The sequence below is a fragment of the Phodopus roborovskii genome, unplaced genomic scaffold (assembly GCF_943737965.1).
Source record: "Phodopus roborovskii unplaced genomic scaffold, PHOROB, whole genome shotgun sequence".
Taxonomy (NCBI): Eukaryota; Metazoa; Chordata; class Mammalia; order Rodentia; family Cricetidae; genus Phodopus; species Phodopus roborovskii.
Window position 1 is genome coordinate 20043241 of NW_026126485.1, and position 10309 is coordinate 20053549.

A 10309-nucleotide genomic window follows, 5' to 3' on the forward strand; every position below is an offset into this window, starting at 1 on the left:
CTCTTTGTTGTTTCCTTCCCTCCTTTGGAAGCTTGCATGTCAATCTTCTGGTACCATGAAAGCTCATCCTCAGGGAGGATTGCCTTTCTTTTTTAAAGATGGTCTTTTTTCTTTTTTAATTGTTTATTTCCTACATCTATATGTTTTATTCAAATCCATCCCCCATTTCTTCCCTTCCAATTCCTTCTTTATCCTCCCTACCACGTTTTCCTCCTAATTTCATGAACTCTTTTAAAAAAAGAAATTTGTTTTATGTGTATATGGGTGTTTTGCCTGCATGAAAGTCTGTGTACCACTTGTATGCCTTGTGCCCTTAAAGGTCTGTGGAGTATTTCTGGTTCCCCTAGAAAAGGTAGGAGTTGCAAATGACCATGAGCTATCATGCATGTGCTAGCAATCAAACCCAGGCCCTCTGTAGAAATAGCTAGTGTTCCTAATCATTGAGCCATCTCTTCAGCCACTCACATGTTCTTTGAAAAATACACTAAATTCTTTCAGTGCTGCCTATATGTGCATGGGTTAGGGCTGTCTGCTGCCTGGGTAATCTCTAATAGATGACACTGCAGAAGAAAACTGATACTCCCTCCTCCCTCCCCCAGTAGTCATCAGCTGCCAGTTCCATACTTACAGGTGGGATTTGTTGATCTCTTCTCTCCTCCATGCTGGAATTGTGGTTGGCTTGATCCTGTACATGCAGTCCCAGCTGCTGTGGATTCTGAGTTCAGTGGCCTCATCACACAGCAAATACTGTTTTACAGAAGTCATCCATGACCTTTGGTTCTTACAGTCTTTCTGCATTCTCTCTCCTGTGATGATCCTTGAGTCTTGGTAGGGGTGGGTAATGTAGAGATGCTAAAGGTTGAGCTCTCATGTTCTCTCTCTCTCTCTCTCTCTCTAATTTAAATTTGAAATAAGGTTGTTTTACATGTCAATCCCAGTTCCCTCACCCTCCCCTCCTCCCCTATCTCCCCCACCAAATCCCAGCCCATCCCCTTTCTACTCCCCATGGGGAATCTTCAAAGTCTAAAGGTTGAGCTCTTAATGGTCTCTTATTCTCTGCATGTTGACCAATTGTGAGTCTTTGTATTCGTTGCCATCTACTGGAAAAAGAAGCTTCTCTGTTAGAGATTGAGAGATGTAGTGATCTATGGGTATAAAGATAAGAATTTAGTGAGCAGTTTATTATTATGTCTACTTAGCAGAATAATAGTGTTAGGTTCTTCCTTAGGTCATATGACTTAGCAAGCTACAAGTTTTTGGCTCAGTTAAAGGTATCAGGCATGAGTTCCATTTTGTGGAGCAGATCTTACACACACACACACACACACACACACACACACACACACACACACACTCACACACACTGGTTGGTTGCTCCCATAACATTCATGCCACTGTTGCACCAATGGGCATATCTTACCAGGATAATTGTTAAACTTTGCAGGGCTCACAGCTGGGTAAGACTGTTGATATTCTCTCCTCCATTCCCCAGGTACCATGCATAGCACCCTCCAATATTATGAAAGCTAGCCAGTATAGATAAAGCTTTCAGACTGGTACCAACTTCATTCCCCCATGCAAGGCAGAGTCTTGTAGTTCAGGTTGGTCTCAGTCTTGCTGTGTTGCTAAGGATTACCCTGAGCCTTCTGCTTCCACCTTCTGAGTGCTGGGATTATAGGCATGTGCCACCATGCTTGATTTATTTGGTTCTGGGGATTGAACCCAGGGCTTCCTGCATACCAGTATTTAGTTCTACAAATTGAACTAAATCCCAACCCCTTTAACTAGCTTTTAATGTTCAAAAGATGATGACATTAAACTATTTTTCAGGGATATAGAAGAAGGTATTAATGGTTCTTGTTATGAGGGTATCAGACCATGTTAAGATTTGCTGGAGTCTCTGAAAGAATACATGTGAGACTTGCATCTTTGCATAGTCTCTAAATACCTTGCAATGCTTAAATAAGATTCCCAAGGGGATAGCAAGGTAGTGTATTGTACTTGAACCCTATTTTTCAAACCCTGCTGAGGACGGCCTTGAGTTTCTGATTCCTCTGACAGCACCTCCAGAGCACAACTTGTTTCCTAGCCTTCATTCTTCCTTTCAAGACAGGGTCTCAGGTTGACATCTAATTCACAGTCTCCTGCCTCAGTCTCCTAAGTGTATGCCATCACACTTGGCTGAAACATTTAAATTAGATTCATTCATTATTCTCTGTGTGGTACATGGAGACAACGTGTGGAGGTCAGAGAACCACTTTGTGGAGACACTTCTCTTCTTTCAGGCATCAGGCTTGTGCAGCAAGCACTTTTACCCACTAAGCCATCTTGCTGGCCCTTGGATATTTTATGTTATTGTAGTGGTATGGGAAGCAGGAGATGTTGATTGGTAAGTTTAGCTATCTAAACATGTGAATTGGGAAAATGATAAAAAAGAGTACAATCTTAGGATCTGAGTTTGATCCTAGTACTCACTTGTGGTGGTGCACAGTTGTAATCTGAGTGCTGAGGAGTCAGGGAAAAGTAGATTTCCTGGGGCTTGCTGGTTAGCCAGCCTGTTTAGCCTAACCAATGAGCTTCAGGCTAGTGAAAGATACTGTCTCAAAAACCAAGGTGTGTGTTGGGGAGGTAGCAGGAGGGAGTAAGAGCCTCATGGGGGAAACACACAAACAAGCCTGGTCTTCATTGGGCATTCCAAGCCAGCCAAGGCTATGTAGTGAGAGCCTGTCTCAAAACAAACAAACAACAAAAAGTGGGCTGATCCATGGGCTGGAGAGATGGCTTAGAGGTTAAGGGCTTCTCAGACATGAATGCTGGCAAAACACTGTATCCATAATAAATAAATAAATAAATAAATAAATAAATAAATCTTTAAAATAAAAAGTGGGCTGTTCCTGAAGAATGACATCCAAAGTTAACCTCCAGTCTCCAAGTGCACTCTGTGTGCATACCACACACATATATACACAAAAAATTATAGAGAAGGAATGTCTGTATTCATTCTGTCATAAATATAGTGGCCCTACTATGTGCCAGGTTCTGTGCAGTGCTAAACATACCACCATAAAAGAAAATTCATTCTCTTTTTAGAAATTACATCCCAGTGGGGAAGGCAGACAGAAAATAAGTAAACCCCATAAGGTATTGAATGGTAATGTGCCCTCTAGAGAAAAAGGTGATAACTTGAAATGTAAACTTATCTGAACAAAGTAACGCAGTTAGCTGTGAAGACATTTGAGAAAAGAAATCCCTAAAGGCAGAACATTCCTGGCTTATTTATTACAGAAAGAGGCCAGTATAGTTAGGAAACAATTTAGGGAGGTCTTGGAAGAGCTAGTGTCAGAAAAGTTGTGGGGATTTGGATCCATTAAAATATGACTAGTCTGAGATGAGAAGGTCATTTAAAGGTTCTGATTAAAGAGAAAAGTCCGCAAGAGTGTTAGTGTTTCCTTTCTCAGTGCTAGGGATTAGACCCAGTACCTTTACCCACATTAGGCAATTGTAATGCCTCTGAGCTAAATCTTAAACCCACAAGTTGCATTTTGAAACTAGCACTCAGCTTTATTGAAAAGCTGTTGTAATGAAACCCAGTCTGATGAGTCAGGAAACAGTACCACAGACCTGAATCCAACACCCAGGCAGCTGAGGCAGTAGGATTCAAAGTTCCAGGCCAGGCTGGGCTATACAGGAAAATCCTGTTGTAAAAATCCAGAACAAGGTTGGACAGATAGCTCAGAACTTTATGTTCTTCCAGAGGACCTGAGTTCAGTTTCCAGTACTCACATCAAGCGGTTTGCAACCATCAGTCATTCTAGCTTCAGGGATTCAGATATCTTTGGCTGTGTGGACCCCAACACTCATGCATATATACATCATTTAGAAAACAATAAAGTATATAAACCATATATATTATATATGTAGCCATGTATACATGTAAAATAAGCAGGAGCCAGGGAAATGACTCAGAGATTAAAGGTAATTGCCTCCAAGCCTGATGACCTGGATTCAATCCCTGGGACTCAGATGGTAGAAGGAGAAAAACTGATTCTTTTTTTTTTTTTTTTCTTAAATATTTATTTTACGTGTGTGTGGGCGTTTTGTGTGCCTGGGGCCTGTGGATGCCAGAAGAAACCATCCAACCCACTAGAACTAGTGTAACAGATGATATGGTCTATCATGTGGGTGGAAGAGCAGCAGTGCTCTGAACCAGTGAGCCATCTCTCTAGCCCAGAAAATCCATTCTTGAAATTTGTCCTCTGACCTCCATAGGTATGATATGGTATATGGTATGTAGCTATACAGGTGTGCATACACATAAGTAGATGTAGTAAACTACCTTTTTAAACCCCAAATAATAAAAAGATGAAGGTTAGAAATGATTTGGACTAATGTAGAAATGATGGCGTTGGTGAAGAATGGTTAGATTCTGCTTATATTTTGAACTTAAGGCAGAAATAGGCATTCACTTAAACTAGTAATATAGCCCAATAATGAGGCAGGAGGATTGCTATTAGTTAAGGAGATCCTGTCTTAAAAAACAAAAATAAAACATTATCAACAAATGAATAAATTGTGTGATTACTTCTGTTTCTGTGATAAAATACAATACAAAGGCAACTTAGGGGAGAAAGGGTTTATTTTGGTTCATAATTTGAGACCACAGTTCATTGTGACAGAGAAGTCAATGCAACAGGAGCTTGATCGAATATTGATTGCATCCACAGTCAAGCAGAGATGGCTGGGTGGTGATGGCTCATGCCTTTAATACCACCACTTGGAAGGCAGAGGCAGAAGGAATGCTGCTGACTGGTTTACTCCTCATTGCTTGCCCAGACCCACCAGCCCAGGCATGGCCACACCCACAACGGGCTGCACCCTTCCCTATCAATTAGAGTTGGATTTTATGAAGGAATTTTCTCAATTGACATTCCCTGCTCTCAGATGACTAGCTTCTGTCAGGATGACTAGCCAGAAGGATGATGCATTATTTTACATCTGTCTTTTGCTATTTTGAGATAGGATCTTGCTGTGAGCCCTTGGATGGCCTGAAACTTTCTATGTAGCCCAAAATTTTGATCTTTTTTTGCCTCAGCATATTGAGCCTAGAGTGACTCTATAAGAAACACTGTTTTACTTCATCCTCTGTAGAACCAAGTGATGACGGTGATTCAATCCAGACGGAACTTCCAAAAATTTAAAAGATAAAATGTAAGTGTGTGGATAATTAGGAGGAAGGGGCAAGTGGGGGGGGGGGGAGTAGGGATGAGAGGGAGCCAAGAGCCCATCTAGAGGAGGAGACTTGCTGACTTCTATGTGCCTGGTCTCTGGGCCTTGTTAGGTCTGTTTGGACCTGTTGGACCTGTTGGACCTGTTGGATCTGTTAGTGTAGAAAAAGCATTGTTCCTGGAGGAGCACAATCCCTCTGTTAGCAGCAATCAGATGCTAGTCCTATTTTTTGCTGCTGCAGGTAGACAGGCAGTGCTGAGTTGAGCCAAGGTCTTGTCTTATATACGAGCAATATTTTTCACTGAGAACCATTAGTGAGAGATATAGTAGTATCTGAGGAGCACAGTCCTTTGGACTGTTAAAGTAATATGCTGATCATTTTAATCCTGGTTATTCTTTCCTGCTGGATGTTTTAGACCATGTAGGTGACCAAAATTAATTATTTTCATTTTACTTTGAATTCTAGTTGAAGATGTAGTTCTCATGGGTTTCTGGTTTGAGAGGAACTTCTGGCTCCTCTAGTCTTTCTTTTGCCGCTTGTCCCGTCTATGTGAGGATAACTCAGAGGCCGTTTGTACCCACTATTTCACTTGGAAGCATGGAAGAAATCTTTGCCCTTTTGACCTTCCTCTTTATAGACTGGACACTGGTTAGAATTCACCAGATTCATCTCCATGTTCTCTCATGGTGCTCCCAGGTACTCTCCGTGGTTACATAATATTCCAAGAGACACCCCACAGTTCCCTGGGATCTAGTTGACCTTGGAAGGAGAAAATCTTTTTCCTTTTAATTCTTTTGACCACATCAGTACAGGCCTCCAAGTATGGTTATTGAACACCTAGATGGTAAATGACACCAGGCTGGTATTTAAACTACTGACTACTATTTTTAAAACCACACTTTTCTAAATAGTTTAAAGAGGCATTTTCATGGGTAGTGGTGGCATACACTTTTAATCCCAACATGGGTTAGGGTTAGGATTAGGGTTAATGGTCTAAAGAGAGTTCCAGGGCAGCCATAGCTACACAGAAAAACCCTGTCTCAAAAACAAAAACAAACAAACAAAAAAACCCCAAAAACAGACAAAAAAAAAAAAAAAAAAAAAAAAAAAAAAAACCTTTAATACTGAGGCCTAGGAGTAGTGTCAGAGGGAGGCGGAAACCATTGGCCCAGCATCAGAAGGAGGCCTGAGCCTTAGCCCCAGGAATGGGAAGCAACTGCTAGGTGAGAGGACAGCAGAGGCTTCTAGCAGGTAGCTTCCAGAAGCTATCACAAGAAGTTCCTCTGGGAAAGAGCACCTGTGTCCCGGCCAACAACCACTGCCATTTCTCAGTTGGAGAGAGAGATAGCCCACTGCTACAGTGACAACTGGACCCTCAGACCCACCTACACCTAGAGGAGCAATCACTGGAGCTGGGGCCCCACCTCCAATAGGAGGGGCATCCACTGGAGCTGTAGCCACACTGCACCCCAAGGAGAGCCACCTGAGCCTTGGGCCTACTTCCACCAGGAGGAGCAATCACCAGAGTATCTGTTCTGCTTGCACCTGAAGGAGCAGTCAATAGAGCCACAGCCCCCAACTATACCAATTGGAGAAAGGAAGACCCCCGAAACACAAGCTCCATCTATACTGATTAGAAGAAGAGATGTGTAGACAACAAGGTAAGAACACACTAATATAAAAAGTAATAAGGCACCACTAGAAACTAGTTGTGATACAACAGCAAGACCTGAAGATGCCAACACAGATGAAGCAGAAGAAAACAACCTTAAAAATAACCTTATGAGCATGATTGATGCCGTTATAGAGGAAATGAAAAATTCCCTTAAAGAAATGGAAGAGAAGACAAAAAACTGGAAGAAATAGATAAATCCCTTAAAACCAAGAAAAAGCAATTAAACAAGTAAAGGAAATGATTCAAGACTTGAAATCTGAAATAGAGGCAATAAAAAAAATACGAACCAAGGGAATTCTGGAAATGAAAAATCTGGATCAGGAACCACAAATACAAGTATAAGCAACAGAATAAAAGAGATGGGGGACAGAAGTTCAGGTGTTGAAGGTATGATAGAGGAAGCAGATTCATTGGTCAAAGGAAATTTTAAATGCAACAAACCCTTAACACAAAACATGCAAGAAATCTAGGACACCATGAAAAGACTGAATGTAAGAATAATAGGGATAGAAGAGGAGAAGTCCAACTCAAAGGCACAGAAAATATATTCAACAAAATCATAGAAGAAACTTTCCCAACCTAAATAAAGACATCTCTGTGAAAATACAAGAGGCTTACAGAACACCAAATAGCTTGGACCAAAAAAGTCCCCACATAATAAGCAAAGCAATAAACATACAGAATAAAAAAAGAATATTAAGAGCTGCAAAGGAGAAAGGCCAGATAACATATAAAGGTAGACCTATCAGAATTACACCTGACTTCTCAATGGAAACAATGAAGCCAGAAGGTCATGGATAGATGTTATGCAGAAACTAAGGGACCATGGATGCCAGCCCAGACTATTACTCAGTAAAACTTGCAATAACCACAGATGGAGAAAACAAGTATTCCACGATAAAACCAGGTTTAAACAATACTTATCCACAAACTACAGAAAGTACTAGAAGGAAAATGCCAACCCAAGGAAATCAGCTACATCCACAAAAACACAGGCAATAGATGAGCTTATATCAGCAAGTCCCAAAGAAAGGAATTGAGACCACAATGTTATCACCAAGAATAAAAATAAAAATAACAGGAACTAGCAATCATTGGTCATTAATATCCATTAATATAAATGCTCTAAACTCACCTATAAAAAGACACAGGCTAATAGATTGGTTACAAAAAAGAACCATCCTTATGCTGCATACAAGAAACATACCTCAACCTCACAAAAAAAGGCATTTCCAGAGAGTAAGGGTTGAGGAAAAATTTTCCAATAAAATGGACCTAAGAAACAAGCTGGTGTAGGTATCCTAATATCTAACAAAATAGGCTTCAAACTAAAATCAATCAAAAAAGATAAAGAATGGGATTTCATATTCATCACAGGAAAAAAAAATCCATCAAGAGGATATCTCAATTCTGAACATCTATGTCCCAAACACAAGGGCTACCACACTTGTAAAAGAAACATTACTAAAGCTTAAATCACAAATTAGGCCCCACACACTAGTACTCGGAGACTTCAACCCACTCTCACCACTGGACAGGTCTGCCAGGCAGAAGTTTAACAGAGAAATAGGGAAATAGAGCCAAGCATTGGTATTACACCATGATGGGGGAAACCACAGAATCAGCTTACCCGAGCTAGTGAGAGATCACTGACTCAGGTCTGACAAATGGGGAACCTGCACAAGACGGAACTAGACTCCCTTAATATAGATGACAATGGTGCAGCTGGGACAATATATGAGGTCACTGGCAATGGGTGCAAGGCCTAATGCACAAGCTGACTTAGTGGAGCCCATTCTATATGAAGTGATATATTGCTCAGCCTAGACGCAGTGTGTGTGTGTGTGTGTGTGTGTGTGTGTGTGTGTGTGTGTCTGTGTCTGTGTCTGTGTCTGTGTCTGTGTGCGCGCGCACATGTGCATCTTGGTCCTGCCTCAACAAGGTGGGACAGGCTTGGCTTAGTAGTCTTCCTAGGGGAGGCCTTACCCTCTCCGAGGAGCAGATGGGTGGTGGGATGGAGGGGGAAGTAGGGGGAAGAGCAGGGGTAGGGGAGGAGGGGGAACTGGGATTGGAATGTAAAAATAAATTAATAAAAATAAATTTAAAAACCTTTAATACCTTATTCATCATCTCTACATCTTATCCTTTATAACTCTCTCAAACCTTTATAACTTTCTCTCTGGAGATATCCGGTCATCTCAATTATCATACACAAATGCTTTACTAAACAACTTAAATATTCTTTTTTTCTTACTGATTACCACCTCCTCCCATCAAGAAGTTTTCTCTGTAGCCCTGGTTGTTTTGAACTCTCTCTTACTATCAGACTGTCCTTGAACTCACAGAGATCCGTCTGCTTCTGCCTCAGAAGTGCTGGGATCAAAGGTGTGTGCCACTATATCCAGCCTATGATTTCCTTTCTTAACACCATAGACATAATATTTTTTTTAAAAAATTACCATTTGTTTGAGGATTTTCTCCTAGGGTGTTTGAGGGAACTAAGTGATGTCTCTCCAATTCCGATAAAGTTCCAATGACAAACCAAAGTTTTATTTCATCAAAGATCCACTTGGAGGACCAGTGAGCTTACTGGCTTACTTACAGAGCACGGGTGATGGACTACTGACTACTGACAGGAGTGTTGGTGACCCAAAAGCAGTTCCACTGGAAAGACTTCATCCAGTGTTATGAGGGTTTCCCCATACTCAACACAGGCAGAATCCTCTCTAACCTTCCCTAATCTGTCACTCACTCTCCATGCAATTGGGGGTTAATTGCATAAAATGGGCTGGAATGGCCCTGCTGCTCTCTTCTTTCTCTGAAGGAGTATTAACATTAACAAGTCCAGCTGTGATCATTTTAGGTACAGCCTAAGGTATACAAATGGCACGACCTTATTCTTATAATCAGTTTGTGTGTATCTGTAGACAGGCAGACATCCAGAAAAACTTAACATATGTATACATTTTAATGTTCCCTTTTCATCTTATCCCTAGGACAGATCAAGTTGAGAAGCCCAGCATTCTAAGAGGTAGACATTAATTCCCTTTGACTCTTACCTCCAACACAAATCAAGGTCAGGTGCTTGAAGCTGAAGAGATAGAACTACAGTGGGTTAAAGTCCTTTGTTTGTTGTGATACTAGTGTAAATTTAAGTCTTATGTAGAGGGGAGTGTCCTTCTACCCCAGAACATCTCAGGTAACAGCCTGAAGAAGTGGTAGCTGCTGAGAATGTGCCAGGCCCTTTCCTAGGCCTGACAGAAGCTCTGAGAGGTTCCAGCAGGTAAAGGATAGAAGGAAAGGTACATGTTGCTCCAATTGAAATAGAAAGAAAAGGAATTCTACTGCCTATGCTCCCTGATCTCATGCTTATTTTCTTACTCTGTAAGCCCATATTACAGTTTTAG